This window comes from Sprattus sprattus, assembly GCF_963457725.1.
Source record: "Sprattus sprattus genome assembly, chromosome: 6".
Lineage (NCBI taxonomy): Eukaryota > Metazoa > Chordata > Actinopteri > Clupeiformes > Clupeidae > Sprattus > Sprattus sprattus.
The window spans coordinates 36,644,458-36,660,645 of record NC_137925.1 but is presented as its reverse complement, the minus strand read 5'-3'; the positions used below and the strand labels follow the sequence as shown (position 1 = coordinate 36,660,645).

Here is a 16,188-nt window from a genome sequence, read left to right as displayed (position 1 = left end):
GAGAGTCACTTTTCTTCTCAGGCTCTCTTATGCTCTCTTACACACACGCACGCGCACACACACACACACACACAGACACAGAGTGACGGGACGCACGCATGGCTACATGTTGGCTCTCTGTGACTTAATCCAAGACAGAGAGCAGTCATCGCTGCTCTGTGTGTGCGTGTGTGACCATCGCACGCATGGCGACCGTCACGGCAGTATTACACTGCCTACATATACTGTACAAACATGAACCGTGGGTGTGTTATATGTTTGTACACAAAAAAATGTGGGCCACCATTGAAGATTAAGGTTTACCAACATTATGATCTTACCTAATACATAGGGTTACATGACTGTATGATGGTTGTTTATGCCTGATGTGTTGTCATGTGATTGTGTCATGTGACTCCTCTTTTTTATATAGTGTGCATTGTAACGTGTATAATGATCTAGATATTTTTGTATTATTATTTCTTTAAAACTATTTATTTACCTACACTTTTTCATGTCACATGATAAATCAGGTGACCCATCATGTGGGTATAATTAGAGGTTGTACTATCACCTATTTCAAGTCTGAAGTAGGGTCTTCGACCTGAAACGTTATTCGCTGATATAATACATTATTGCTCTGGAGCTGTGGCTGGTGTTCAGACTTTTCCTTTTTCTCATGTTTTCACTCTTTTGTCTGGAGACATTGAGAATTTGGGATGTGCGTGCTTTTTGTTGTTTCTTACCTGAATGATACCCATGAAGCTGAACTGAATAAGACTTCTGTCCAAATATGTACCACCGAACAAACCACGGTCCTTCAGGTCAGTAAAGAGAGCTATGAAGAATTCCATTGATTCCCTTCTGAGGAAGCCCCACCAACTCTCTATGCGCTGATTAGCTGTGCTTGCCCCTTCGATGTAGCTGTCAATGCCAGAGGTGTCGTGAATGTTGCGACGGAGAAAACGTTGAAAGTCTCTGACTTTAACATTCTCTGTTCCACGGTCACCTCTTACAATCCTTGGACAGCCACCGAATTTCTGTACCGCCACCATGTAGTAACCTCCAATGATTTTTGGGTCACTGCTAGTAGAGAATGCATTCACCCAGATAATCTTCTGAGAAAAGCCATCGATACAGCCGTTAATACAGATACCGAATGGTTTCAGTTTATCATAGGAGTCGAAGTGCCAAATATAATTGGGCCCTTTTGCAAAATAGTTACGGCGATGGAGCCGTCTTCTTCTTCTAAGTTCCACACCCCTTGGGTCAAGTTCTTTTAGAATTAAACGAACCTCTTCTTTCTTGACGCGTAATCCACTCTCCTTGCATTTTGTGTACATCCACCTATATCCACAGAGCTGGCCAGATGTTTGCAGCCATTCTTCAATGAAACTGACAACACGATCCAAAGCAGTGTGTCCCCTGCGCCGAAACAGACTACATGACCTCAAAATTCTTTTTAAGTGTCTTTCAGACACAACATAACCATGACGAGTTGCAAGCAAAGTAGCTATGTCTTTATAATGCAATCCCAGGTCAAAATACAAACGAGTTAACTCCTGTACTGTCATTTTCATGATCTGGTGCGCACCTGAAAGTTTCGAGTGAGCACCTGAAAGTTTCAGGTGCACACCAGAAAACGTTTAGGTGCGCACCTAAAAGTTTTGCGTGCTCACCTGAAACTTTCAGGTGCGCACCCGAACCTTTTTTTTTTTTTCATGTCCCTTTAGGGGCTCCGTACCTGTCAATCAGCCTATCCTTAGACGAGATGACCTGCTCCTCCGCTTTCCCAGCATTCAGGGTCACTCCATTGAAAATGTTGCCCTTAGTCGCCCTCATCATTGGTCCCTCTCTACAAGTAATTAAATACATCTCACATCAGAACATCACAATCACTTTCCTCATCTATAAAACATTTAATTTAATTTTCTTTCCAATCAATAATACCTGGATTTGTACTTCATCAAGACAGCGTGGGTGGAGCAGAGGCAACTGTGAGCCTCAGCGATGGTTATGCAGGATCTCTGGAGTGACTGTGACAGGATACTCAGCTGAGAGACAAGGTCGCACAGGAATCCACAAAACCTCAGAATCCCGGAATCCTTTGCCATCTGCGCAAACTTCTTGGCCTTGCATTGCTGTACCGACTTTACCTGCCCTGCATCACTGGACCTCAACTAGAATAAGCCAAGATTGACAAATCACAAAACCATTCATATTGACATATTTCAATACAAAATACATTTATTTTAAAATAATATTTTACATCATAAATTGTTATTTTTTGGCATTTTAAATTAGACTACATTTCAATGAAAACAGCCAAAAAGCATTCAAATAGCAAAATTATTAATAATTTTCTAACAATATTTTTTTATGAGAGACTAACCTGCTCTAGATGTTTAACAATAGCTTTATATCCTCGCAGGAAATGATCAATTGCTCTTGAGAGGTGGGATAGCCATCTGGTGCCACCAAATCTGGTTGGCATGAGAGGGGTCATTCCTAAATCTTTGTAGCTCTTGACCAGGTTTGAGCGATTTAGAGGACTCATGTGATAAAAGGTGTAAAGACCAGAGAGCAGCTCCTCAAGTTGATGGTAGAGACTGATGCTCTTAATTGCATCTTTAAAACTTTTAAGTTAGCTAGCTACCCATTTTATGCTGGGGTTATGGGGAGTAGAGATCAATAAACAATGAACTCAACAATGTCATCGCTGCTCTGTGTGTGTGTGTGTGATCCTCAGCAAAATCAAGATTCAAACACAGAAAAATACCTTTAAACTTTGTTTTATTTAGATATAAGATATATTAAAAAATAACTATTACAACACACAAACAAACACAAACAATTTCAAACATAACCACAACAAGGGCGAACGTCGTGTGTGTGTATCTGTGTGTCTGTGTGTGTGTGTGTGCGCGTGCACATTAGGGATTTGGGGGTTAACTAGAGCTGGAACCTGCCTCCTCCTCAATGGGCGCCGCCGGATCGTCGGGGGAAGGCGGGCCTGTGCTGGATTTGGTGGCGATTCGGTCGCTTCTTAGAAGCCGCCTTTTCGCCCTGACGGGGGGATTTGACGGGGCTCCAGAGGCGCTGTTTTAATGGACCTTCAGCTTCGGCCTGCGGAGGCGTCGTCGTCCACCTCAGGCTCGGTCGGTGTGCTGATTGCCTCGAAATACTCACGCATTTCCCTGGACTGTGTGGCATTCAGGTTCAATGCATAAAATCTATCCGCCGTCTCCGTGTCGTGGCACATGAACCTGGTCATGTGCCCTCTGACCTCCGCCGAATGAACATTTCTGGCGTGGGTGGAGACGGCGGTTCTCACATCTGTGAAGGAGGGCTTGCCTTTCAGCCCCATCTCTCTCCAGGCCAATCCCAGATATGTGTTGAGGTCCTTCGGGGGTCCCTTCCCAGAGGTGAAGAACACCAGGTTGTTCTTCGGTGCCTTTGGTTTGGCCGATTTTCTGAGGTGGACCCAGGTCCTCAGCCAGGCAAACTCCTCCAGCCACAGGAAGAGCTGAGCGGCCCCAAACGTCCTGGCAGTCTTGTGGTCATCGACCTGTGAGAAGAAAAAAGAAATTGTGAGTTACAAGCGGAAGCTACGAGCGGATTCAATTCAGAGACGAGAAAGGATGTTGCTCACGTTGACTATGAAGCCCTTCTCCTGGCACCCGTTTGTTGCCGCTTCCATCACCTGGCCTACGGTCATGTTGCTGATCACACCCGGGCGGTGACTGTAGAGGCAGCAGATGAAAGCGGCGAAATGCCCGTAAAATCGGACCCGGTTCGCCGTACAATTATCTTTTCTTAAGGCCTCTGCGAACGAGAAACAGAGGTTATCGAGCGTCACCGCAGGCGGGACTGCTTTTAGAATCAGAGGAAACTGCCTACTTACCCAGAAGATCTGGAATTTTGGCCTTAGCCAACTCTCGGCACAAGCGGAGATTGTCCGGCGACACAATCTTGGACATCTTGGCCCGTTTGACTAACAGACAGTGGAGCGTGACAGCCTTCCGGATGTCTTGTAGGGCCTTCTGCAGGATCCTGATGATGGATATTATCTGAGTCTTGGACAGTCTGCAGTACCGAGGCTTGGTTTCCTTGAAGTACTGCATGAACTCGGTCACATTTGTGAGGTAAAATTTGATGGTTGTCACCTCTCGTTTGCATTCCCTCAGTTTCACGACAAATCTACGGAAAAAATTGGTTTTTAGTCAAGGGAGGCTATAGGTCAAGGGAGGCTAGAGGTCTCGGGCACGAGCGCCTGGAAAGAGATTGGAAACTTACCTCCGGATTCTCTCCGTGTTGTTCAAGAAGAGCCACGTGTGCAGCTCTTTTTTTCTGTGGGAGAGGAAGTGTATGAATAGCCGCACTCTGGAGGTCTTAGAGAGGGCCGACTCTTCAGACCGTCCCACCTTTGCCGTGCCTGCCTGATATGTCTGGTATTCTTTGGGGTATTCCTCAATGGAAGTAGGACATTTCAGGTTACTCAATGGGTTTGATCTGCCCTTCGCCGTCATCATAGTGGATAATAAGACAGCGGGCTCTTTCCCGTTGCTGTCACCACGTGCAGCGGTTTTACTAGGTGGCTTCAGCTTTGCGGGCTCAACGTTCTTCCTCTTTGTGGTTTTCTTTCTAGGTGGTGGCTGCAGCTGTGCAGGCTCATCGCTGCTGCTGCTCTCCCCTGCTCCCACTGTTTGAGGGCCGGATGTGGGAGAGGATCCCGGAGTGGGTCCGCCGGCTGTGGGAGCGGGTGCCGGAGTGGGAGCGGGTACCGGAGTGGGTCTGCCGCCCTGTGTGGTCCTTGGTGCCTGGTCCTTGGTCCGGCTGGCTGTCCTCGCCCTCATCAGGCGAAGCTACGAGCTGTCCTCTTCGGCGCCGTCTTTCTAGGAGCCGGCACTTCCGCCTTGCCGACTCCAGTTCCTTGGTCACACTCTTCAGTGTGTCCTGCAGAGCTTTTTTGTCCTGCCGAAGGATTCGGCAGGAGTCGCAGCTCTCTTCCTCCTGGTCCTCTCCTTCTTCGCCCACAGTCTCCCTTTCATCCTCGACATCGATGTCCAACATTGTGGCCATCGGTGGCTGTGGGTTTCTCGATCGGAGCTCTCCCAAGAGTCTCAGGCCCGTCTTTTTCTTCAGTAGTTGAGTTGCGGCGTCTTCCTGTGCCGCACTCAACTCTCCGTGCCCGGAGCTTAGGTGCTTGTCGAGGCGAGGACCCGTGTAGTCACAACCTGGGATGGGGCAGGGTTCACCTCTTATGGGAATCCTCCCGGTACCCATTTTGAGGAGTATGGCCCGCTGCTCTGCATTGGCCACATCGTGTCCTCGCCTCAGATGGCTGGCAAGGGCTGCCAGCAACCTATCACACACTGGGTAGTGTGTCATAGACTTTGGGCGAGTCATGTCTAAAAAACACAAAAAACATTCTGGTTAGGGTAAAAATCTTAAATAATAAGACACACACACACACACAAACAGCTTGATCCCTACTGAACTCTGCTGTAAGGGGATAGCCCCCCTCCCCACCCCCTCCTCCTGAGACACACACACAGACACACACACAGCTCCCCTCCCACCTCCCCCCTGGCTGACTGCCACACAGCTTCTCCAGCCACTAACCATCTAACTAATATTTACAACTTAATAGCTAAACATACATGTTATAACAGAACACTTACTGTCTTGACACGCACGGCAATGTCGTAAGAAATCTCTCCGAATTTTGTCTTCAAGCTCCTTGCTGCTCCTCTCTCTGTAAATCAGAAAATACTTTCAATAGCCTTAAAAAAACGCAGCTTCATCCCTACTGAACTCTGCTCTAGGGGGATAGCCCCCCTCGCCACCCCCTCCTCCTGAGACACACACACACATAGCCCCCTCCCCACCCCCTCCTTCTGAGACAAACACACACACACACACACACTGAACAACTTCCAACATTACTCTGTACAATGACAATAAAGTTGAATCTAATCTTATCTAATAATTCAGGCTAGGAATTTTTGAGGAGTATAGCCCGCTCCTCTGCATTGGCCACATCGTGTCCTCGCCTCAGATGGCTGGCAAGAGCTGTGTCATAGACTTTGGGCGAGTCATGTCTAAAAAACACAAAAAAACATTCTGGTTAGGGTAAAAATCTTAAATAATAAGACACACACACACACACACACACACACACACACACACACAAACAGCTTGATCCCTAATGAACTCTGCTCTAGGGGAATAGCCCCCCTCCCCGACACAGTAGACCATGACATCCTCATTGCTCGTCTGGAGCAGTGGGTGGGTGTCAGAGGCACAGCACTACAATGGTTCAGGTCCTATTTAACCCAGCGGTCTTTCTGTGTTAACCTTGCTGAGCATGTGTCCTCCACTGTCCCGCTATTACATGGGGTTCCGCAGGGTTCGGTGCTTGGCCCCCTTTTATTTTCCCTTTATTTACTCCCACTTGGCTCAATTCTTAGGAAGCATGGTATTTCTTTTCATTTGCTATGCTGATGACAGCCAGATTTATGTTCCTCTTAGAAAGTCAGAAGCGTACAGTATTAAGCCTTTGTTAGACTGCCTGCAAGACATTAAAGCTTGGATGTCCCTAAACTTTTTAAATTTTAATTAAAAAAAGACAGAGGTTATGGTTTTCAGTGGCTCTGGTGTGTGTCCCCTGGTTGACCTAGGCTACCTGGAACAGTTCCGTAGGCCAATCATAAATAACCTGGGGGTTAAGGTGGACACTGACCTCAAATTTGACACCCAGGTAAAAGCTGTGGTGAAGTCCAGCTTCTTCCAGCTAAGGCAGCTGGCAAACATTAAACCAGTGCTTCAGAGACAGCATTTTGAAAACAGTAATCCATGCGTTTGTGACCACCCCGCTGGACTACTGTAATGCACTTTACATGGGGATTAGTGAGGCCTCCATTACCCCCCTCCAATTAGTTCAAAATGCCGCAGCTCGTCTCTTGACTAACACTAGAAAGTACGACCACATTACACCTATTCTGGCTTCATTGCACTGGCTACCTGTACGTTTTAGGATTCATTTTAAAATACTTTTATTTGCGTTTAAAGCCTTAAATGGCCTTGCCCCACCATACCTCTCCGAGCTGCTAAAACCCTACACTCCTAGCCGTTCTCCTAGGTCAGCTGACAAGCTGTTTTTGGCCACACCCCGTACCAGGCAAAAACACAGAGGAGAACAAAATTGTGGAACACTTTGCCACTCAGGCAAACTACATCCCTGTGTCTCTTTAAAACCTTGGTAAAAACGCACCTTTTTTATTTGGCCTTTGGACACTAGATGGCGTGTTGATGTGATGTAGAAGTGTTGGGTGGGTCATGTGTTTTACTTATTTTATCTCTTTTTCTGTGTGCAGCACTTTGGAAACCCATGTGTTTGTTTAAACTGTGCTATATAAATAAAGTGGATTGGATTGGATTGAAACACGTAGGGGGATCAGTTCATAGGATTTACTTATCCACAATGAAGTGCACCTGTTGGAATTACAAAAGGACCACAAGTAAGACTGAATAAAATGTTATGAATATCTCAGCCTACACATAAAACTGCGTTTAATTTCCATGCCTGGTGTAGCCATACTCATTGTTTACAACGGATTAGAACTCTGCTAGTGTCTGCACCATGTCTGCAGGGCAGGAGAAAGTTGTGGGAGACGACAATGATGTCAAATTTGCGCGAATATTGCGGTGATGTGTTAAAATTGCTACGTCGCATTGAATTCGCGTGAATTGGCGCGATCGCGAATTCCTGGAGGGTCTGCTTAATGGCCGAGGTTATCGGCATCAGCCTTCTCAACTGCGGTTATGCCAACCAATGCCGTCTCCACGGTACCCGCCACACACGTTCTGACATAAACCATCTCCTCCTCTTTTACAGATCTGTCGGTGGATCCATCGCTCATGACGCCAATGTGGTTGGCCTTGTTGAGTCTGTCCCGTATCTTCCGTCTTTCGATTTCAGCAATGTAGTGTAGAAACACCCTTGCTTCTACGGGATTGCGATATCTTCCCCCTGCTTGAATACCTTTTTGTTCGTCCAATCTCAGAAACAGAGATAAAGAAATGTACCGTGATTAGTTCCATCTAAGGAGATAATGCAAAACACAGACTACTTTATCCATTTTGCTAGTCAGATAACAAAGTAAAAAGGTTACAAGAACATTACAAAATTAATGTAGCCTTATTAACGGAAGCCTTACCCGCCCTGGACACGTTTCCACCAGATCGCGAGTAGGCCTACGTGTTACTTAATATTGATTTCTGTATCAACCAGAATAACGGATCCGTATTACATCTTGATATTACTTTACTGAATGTTGCTACTTGGCAGTTAGACTGAGCGAGCTGCGTGCGTTGCTAGGGAACGTCACTATCAGCGTTGAGTCTCTCATACAAGCCTGTTGAAACACTGTAGCCAACGGCCAACACTGCAACTAACGTTAGCCGAACTAGCCTAATGCTATTGGCTCTGGCTAGCTGCATAAAATGCTACTCTAGATGGTCCAACTGAGACATGGCTTATTTACTGCTGCTAACATAAGCGACATGTGAACACAAATTGTAAAGAGGATGAGTAAATGAAAGTACTTACTGGCACTGCCACACGAAGTCGGATAAAGGTTTTGAATACTTGGCCAAGGCATGAACAGTTCTGAAGAAGTTCCTCGTCTTTTCAGCAGTCTGCCTGGTCATACTGGAAAGTCCCTGCACTGTTGGTGTTGTAATGATAGATCCAACTGCCGCCGTGGAAATTTTCATAGCGCTGAGATGGGCATTAGACCGTTCATGGTCTTTTATGGACTCAAGTTTCATAGACATCGTACCAAGAACGAAAGAGCAGTTGCGGTTTGTAGAGTGCCTCTTGCAAATACTGCAGCTCATTGTGGGGTTATCATTGCTATCGATAGCCTTGTACACCAACCAGTCCCTACTCACTCCGCTATCAGTAAATCGCCACTTCTCGTTGAACTTTCTTTTAGGCCTACTTGCGATAGGTGGACCATCTACATGTTTTCGCTTCTCTGGTGGTTGCACCCCAGCAATATGTCGCCACATTATGATAGATAACGATTAGAGACAGTTAGCCTACAGTACGCGTCTTCTTGACCAACTGACGGACTGAATGTGAACGCTAACGTTATTGCAGATAACGGTATATTTTCGAATGTAGAATGATGACGGCCAGCTATAATGAACCACTTCGGAATTAGGAACGCAATCAGTAAATTTGCTGATGCAATAACATTAGCCCAAGTCTGTTTTACATTATGATGTGAAGTAGTGTAGATTCAATAGAGAAACCGGCAGCAGCCAATGGCGAGTTACCTAATTATTTTAATCGCCAAACCATATTTTTACTCGCATTTGGCGAGTGCTAATTTTATTCCCTGCTCTCGCCGCATATAAAGCATAGGGAAACGTTGTGTAATTATGGCAATAATAAAAACATTTCTTGGTTTTCGAACAGCCTCTTTGTGTTTGAGCTGTGTAAATGATTAAATTGTAAAAGAACCTGAATTGTAGACGTAGAAAAGCAGAACTGTTTGTGTGGTATAATAATATTCGGCAATCACCGCCAGCTTGGTCATTGTCGTTAGTAATTAATTTCACAACAACAGCCTCTGATCATTAACGGAGAATACACAGGATAAAAACAAACGATTTCTTATTTTATAGTTCTACTGTTGTTGTTGTTGATGATGATGTAATGGCCTTGTAACATCATAATAAACCGATGGTAATCTCCACAGCCCCTCGTAGAACCATGCAGGTAAAGGTGAGTCGTACGATCATCCGATTAGAAAGGGCGTGTCTCTCGTGAAGTCGTACGAGGTGAGTCGGATAAGTATGCGGGGGCCTTTCACGCTAGCTGCTATATGTTTTGCTTTGAGGTGATACTCGATGTGCTGCGGTGATATGCAAATTCCTTGTTGCATAGCTTGCACTGAACCATGTTCTTATCGACGCCTCCATCTGTTCGTTTTTTGTAACAAAATGTCCCATTCACTGGGCCAACCAATGCTGTCTGATCAGCTTCTTTGTTCATGTTCACTGTGCCACTGTGGTTTGTTGTTCAACTCATAGACATATATGTCTATGGTTCAACTTGTTTGAACCAAATTTTTGCGCGTCAGTTGGTGCACCAGTATCATCGGTCCGTCTGAAACTCCTCCAGTGAGAAACGTTCCGCGGTGCAAAAATAGATATGATTAAAATGCGTCAATTTTATTAACGCGTTAATTTTTGTGTAATTAATTAATCTTAATTTACGCGTTAAAGTCCCGGCCCTACTAATGATACATTATGCTTACCTTGAGGTATTTTTCACAAAGCACCTTATGAATAGCTTCACATGTTTTAGGAATAATTTCCCGGATGGTTGAGCAACCAATATGAAATTGATATGCAAGGCTCTGGAAGGTTTCACCTGTTAAACAACACAGATTGGCATTAACCTTGTTACACAATTATCTATACACTGTGTAGTGAAATAATTGTATTGTGAGGGAATTTATAGGAGTTTTAGCAGCTTACCTGTTGCCAGAAATCTTAATGTTAGCATCAGACGCTCACCAGGAGAAATGCAGTCCCTGAAATTAGTGTTTTGTCGCCTAATTATTGGAGTCACCATAGTGAGCAATTGCTCAAAAGCCTGAGGTGCGAAGCGGGCGAAGTTAGCAAAAGCCGGGGTGTCTTCATACCTTAGCTCCCTACATAAATTGGGATAGGCTCCCTGCGCTGCACGACGCAGTATCCATGGTCTCTTCAGTACTGTATTAGCGATACACTGTACATTTGTCATTTTATTATACAAAGCTCATTTAAATACCGTTATGGGCGGGGGCTTACGTTTTGAACAGTGGCGGCTGGTGGTTTTTAAAGTGAGGAAGGAAGGACTGTGCGCCTGGTTGCCATTGGCATGCTTATTCCGTTGGAAGCATAAGTATGTGAGATACAAGTTGTTTCAGGGTGTATTTGTGGACTACAGTACTACAAAATAGCAGGCAGGGATACAATTGATACAAAGCCACCAGTGTGGCACCATTGTACTTAAAAAGCTGGTGGGCAGCATGTCTTTGGACTAGACAAGGCCAGAAGGAAAGGATGCAAAGCCAATTAGTCAAATCAGGCATACTCTTGATTTAAAAAACTACATTCTAAATTTTGGGCCTAACATTACTAAAGCTATTGGTTATTATTTGACTCATTTTATTTTCAGCTGCAATTGTTTTGACACAAGATCAAAAGTGATGCCATTTAAAATGCTCTGAATCATTCACTAACATCCTTTCCACAATATTAAACAGCAAGTTACAAAGGCAACAAGTAAGAGAACATTATTTCAGAACTATTAACATGGGCTGTTAGCCTAACATTGTTTGTGGCAAATGTGGATGTTAATGGATGTTTCAGAATGTTGGTCAATGTGTAGGCTAATTAGAATAGATACGAAACACATCGCGTTCTGAAACATTCATTAACAATTTCCATTCAGAATGTCAGCTGAACGTGAACAGTCAGACTAACAATAGGCGTATGAACGATTTAAAAACAAAACAGTACAGCCGATTTTTTTTTTATGGTACCAGTGAGCTATAAGTATTTTGCATACCAGTTAGCATTAACGGCAGCGGTTTTACCATTGGGTTTAGTGACTTGGATTTTTGGAACAGGTTTCCCTAATGTTATGATACTAACCTTCTCTCTGTAGCTCAATGAATGAAACGGTTTGTTCAATAAAACATGAACAATATCTTCGTTCTCCATTGCACATCCTCTTTATTAGCAATCTTTCTATAACACTCTTTAAGGGTGACGATATCCTTCTGCAGAATGGTTGAAGACGGAAACTTCTTTCGGTATTAATGTCTAATCCCCTCCCTCCAACGCCAAATCCGTTGTTTATTGGTTAAGCGATGTTGGCGCAGACTCAGACGCTAGGTAGGTATGGAAAGCCAAAAATGACATAATTAAAAATAAATACATATATAAAAATGTGAGTCATAAATAAATAAAATGACTAAAAATGCATCAAAGAAAAGCATTAGAAAAAATATATCATGCCTTTTTATTCACTGTTACATTTATTTACGCTTACATTAATTCCCAAATACATTTCTTCCTCCTTTTATTTTTCTATTTATTTACACATTTTTACCGTACCATTTCCCGTACCTTATTTATTTCTTCTCGCGCCTTTTTACATTTCTTTCTCCTACATTTACATTTCTGGCTGCATTTATTTCTGTATTCATTCTTTACTCGGTATGCAAATGAGGTGGGCTATCATTGGCCGGCGCACCGTGTCACTCATTGGTCTCGCTAGGCCTCTGGCTTAAGTGTAGGTGAGAATTGAGAAGCTTTATGGAGAGATCGGAAGAGATTGAAAGCTATTTTGAATCACAATTTTTTTTTAATGAATCCACCGATCACTTGGAGTATGGTGGCGAGGGAGCTTCGAGGCTTCGCAGACATGAATGAGCGTAATAGGATGTCTATGTGGCTGAGACCTTGACTCCAGATTTCTTACCCTGCTCGCTCGCTACAATACGCCATACTCAAACGAAGATGACTGCTACCTGTTGTGCTGTGGGATGTAGAAACAAAATAGGGGACCCAAACGTCTCATTTTATAGCTTTTTGGTGTATAGTACTTTCATTGTAGATGCACGACAGTTCATTTCCACGAAGGATCAATAAAGAGACTATCTATCAACTTTTTGAGAAAGTTAAAGAGCTGCACACATTGCCTTAGAGTTATTACAATCCTCACGTTATGTGTGGCCTGATTTCCTGGGTTTGGGTGACAAATCCAGCAATTTTTTTTTCTCACTTGTCATTAGGGGGAATATTGTGTTGACAAAGCTCTGCAAAAGCTAGATATCACGTCCTGCAGTTCACGTTACAACCGAGCTGACGAAAGCGGACAAGGATCTCAACTGCTGATGTGCACTGGTTGTGGTTAACTTGCTTAGCTTCTGTTAGCTAAACTAACGGTGCACTGTTTAACTTGGTTAGCTACCGTTAGTTAAACTAACTGCACTGCTTAGCTTCCGTTAGCTAAACTAACTGAACCATGGCATACAAACGATAAACCTCATACGTGTAAAGTTGAGGTTGACAGCTTAGAAAGGTCAGTGTGTGTGAAAGTGATATGTGTGTGTGAAGGTGACTAACGTGAGTTAGCTTGTTAGCTTGCATAGCTTTGGTTATAAGAACACAGCTAGGGGAAAGTGGGGTAAGCAGCTCGACCAATGAGAGAGACGGTGCGCCGGCCAATGATAGCCCACCTCATTTGCATACCGAGACAAGAATGAATACAGGAATAAATGCAGCCAGAAATGTAAATGTAGGAGAAATAAATGTAAAAAGGCGCGAGAAGAAATAAATACGGTACGGGAAATAGTACGGTAAAAAATGTGTAAATAAATAGAAAAATAAAAGGAGGAAGAAATGTATTTGGGAATTAATGTAAGCGTAAATAAATGTAACAGTAAATAAAAAGGCCTCATTTTCCATTTCCATTCACATAACTGCATGATATATTTTTTCTAATGCTTTTGTTTGGTGCATTTTTAGTCATTTTATTTATTTATGACTCACATTTTTACATATGTATTTATTATTAATTATGTCATTTTTGGCTTTCCATAGGTAGGTCTTTCCTCCCCTGGGCAATGTAAGTGAATGAGCCCCAAGAACCGCCAGTATCAGAGACAGATTACATTGACCTCAATGCGAGCCAAAGGGAGGACGTCCTCCGTGCAGTAATTTCTTGTTACGATAAGGGTTGCTAATGTTATTTTAACTCAGGGAAACAAATTATAATATGCATAGTATTAAATACTGATATCAAACTGCATTTTTGGTAGCCAAACATTGCACATTACAACTGAGAGCAGCAAACTTAATGACCCAAATGTATGTAAACATGATGAACCAGCACTAATCAAGATTACATCTGACACTTTTGAAGATTTCCAAAAGACAACATTTTAAGGAAGAATTGGGAAGTGGCTTTGAGGAGGGAGGGATTCACTGCAACTGATCACTCGATCATCTGCAGGCAGATTTTGATCGCACTGGTCAGATTGTCCGACTACGTGATGGAGTTATTCCATCCCTTTTCAACTTCCCGGTTCACCTCCAAAAAGTAGGTGAATGCTAATAGCCTGATAATGATTCATACATGTAAATATTCTACTGTCAAACAAACCTATCATTTTACATATTGTATTATGTATTGTGCATAATGTTTCTTCGATTTAGTTGGTAAAGGGCAGAGCTACATCTACCTCCAGAAGAGCCGAAGGAAGCCTGTCTGTGGCCTGTGAGGATACCCCAGAAATGGCAAGCTCAGACCTACAACCTCAGCCTACTGATGTGAGTATTTCTACTTTAAACATCATATAATAATGATTCTGGACTTATTTAAATCTCACTTGTTTTGATGGCACTCATTTAACACACAAAAAAAATAACTGGCTTTGATAAGCTGATGACTATCAGAAAGAAAGTGGTTGTGGGCCACATAGGATACAATCTTTGTGTGGGCCATAAACTAGTGGTGTCAAAGTGATGTTTGTAAGTAAAGTAAAACATTACTCAAACCATGTTCATCCCTCTTTCTACTAGGATCATAGCTATGCCTTGCCTGCTTCTCCTACCACTCTTAAGACCAGACTCAATGAAGCCTTGGCAAGAGTGGAAAGTCTGGAGCGAGAGAGGAAGAATGCATTCTCAAGAGAGAAGAGGGCAAAGACAACAATGAAAGGTCTTTTAGGAGATTTGAGGTAAAAGAACCTCATGGCCGATGAAATTGGACTGTATGCCTGCAGAGTAACAATCAGATTGTTACTCTGCAGGCATACAGTCCAATTTCATCGGCCAGCGGGCAAATCCAACCGCCTCCATGACATTCAAAAAGAAGATGGACTGCATGCTGCAAATAAGATTACAGAGAAACATGTGTACGTCGAAAACCATAAAATGAGGGTGAACCTGGCTGCGCAAACACTGAGTCGTTCGGTATCAGTGGCTCTCCGCACCCTGAGAGATCTTTGCTACTCTCAGTTTAAGGACTGTGAGGTAATGGCTGAATTCATTGAGGTAATACAATTACTGATTTTATTATACAGCTCTTCAGTATGTTCCAAAAAGTTCCCTTGATTTGAATGGGCCATCGTTAAGGACAACTTGTTATTATATCTTGTTATTTATATACTTCTATTCTACCCTTCCTGCTCATGTTTACAGTCCTCCAACCGTCTACTTTCTCTACCAATCTTACTGCACATACCGTACTTCAAACTGTACATATCCTTTTATTCCTTTTATTTATTTATTTATTTCTACCATATATGTATACATTCTCTGCACTTTTTCTGATTTCTTTGCACTTTTGGTTAGATATTAAACTGCATTTCATTGTCAAAATACTCTGTGCAATGACAATAAAGTTGAATCTGTTCTGAAAGTAAAACCTCCTTTTTTTCTTCAACTAGTGCATGCACGTCCATCCATTGGAGTGGTGAAGCTCTGTGAAATTTGCTAAAAATGTGCCATACCCCCCCCCCCCCCCCAAAAAAAAAAAAAAAAAACATTATCATGGGTCTTATCATTAACAACCAGCTTAATGTTGAGCTGAATAAAATCAAATGCTTCTCCTAGCTCTGAAGAACAATAGATAAGCATACAGGTTTATATTTAACATAAAGAATCGGAGAGAGTGAGTTGGCCGACTCCAACGAACACCACAACACTCCATCCCCATGGGGCGGGGGGCCACAACAAATTGCTACCTGGTCTGTGTAAAACACTGTACTCATACTGGTATGTTGTGCATAAAGTTTAGAAATATGCAACTGATAGCATAAGGTTTACATGCCGATGTCTTTATAGATTATCGACAGGCTCTTTGACACGATGAATGGACGCAATCCTCGGGCCAAAGGCTACAAAGCTCCCTTGGGTGCTTTTAATTGGATGGAGCGGAAATCATTTTTCTCAAGAGCTAGGGAGTACTTGCTCACTTTGGTGACAAAAGATGGAACCCCCCCTTCACCGATCTAAGAGGTCAATTATAATAGTTAAGTTCACTCTATTCCCTTATGCATCGAGTTCCTAAGATGCTCCGTTGTTCCCTTATGCATCGAGTTCCTAAGATGCTCCGTTGTTCCCTTATGC

General features: G+C 43.3%; 1 pseudogene across 1 annotated transcript; it reads left to right on the top strand.

The window, feature by feature from the left end:
- Nucleotides 1-12,275: 12,275 nt before the first annotated feature.
- Nucleotides 12,276-14,819, top strand: LOC308367140 (THAP domain-containing protein 6-like; annotated as a pseudogene). The gene is made up of 4 exons: nucleotides 12,276-12,280; nucleotides 13,979-14,155; nucleotides 14,272-14,385; nucleotides 14,638-14,819. The product of its transcript is annotated as a THAP domain-containing protein 6-like (transcript).
- Nucleotides 14,820-16,188: the final 1,369 nt, after the last annotated feature.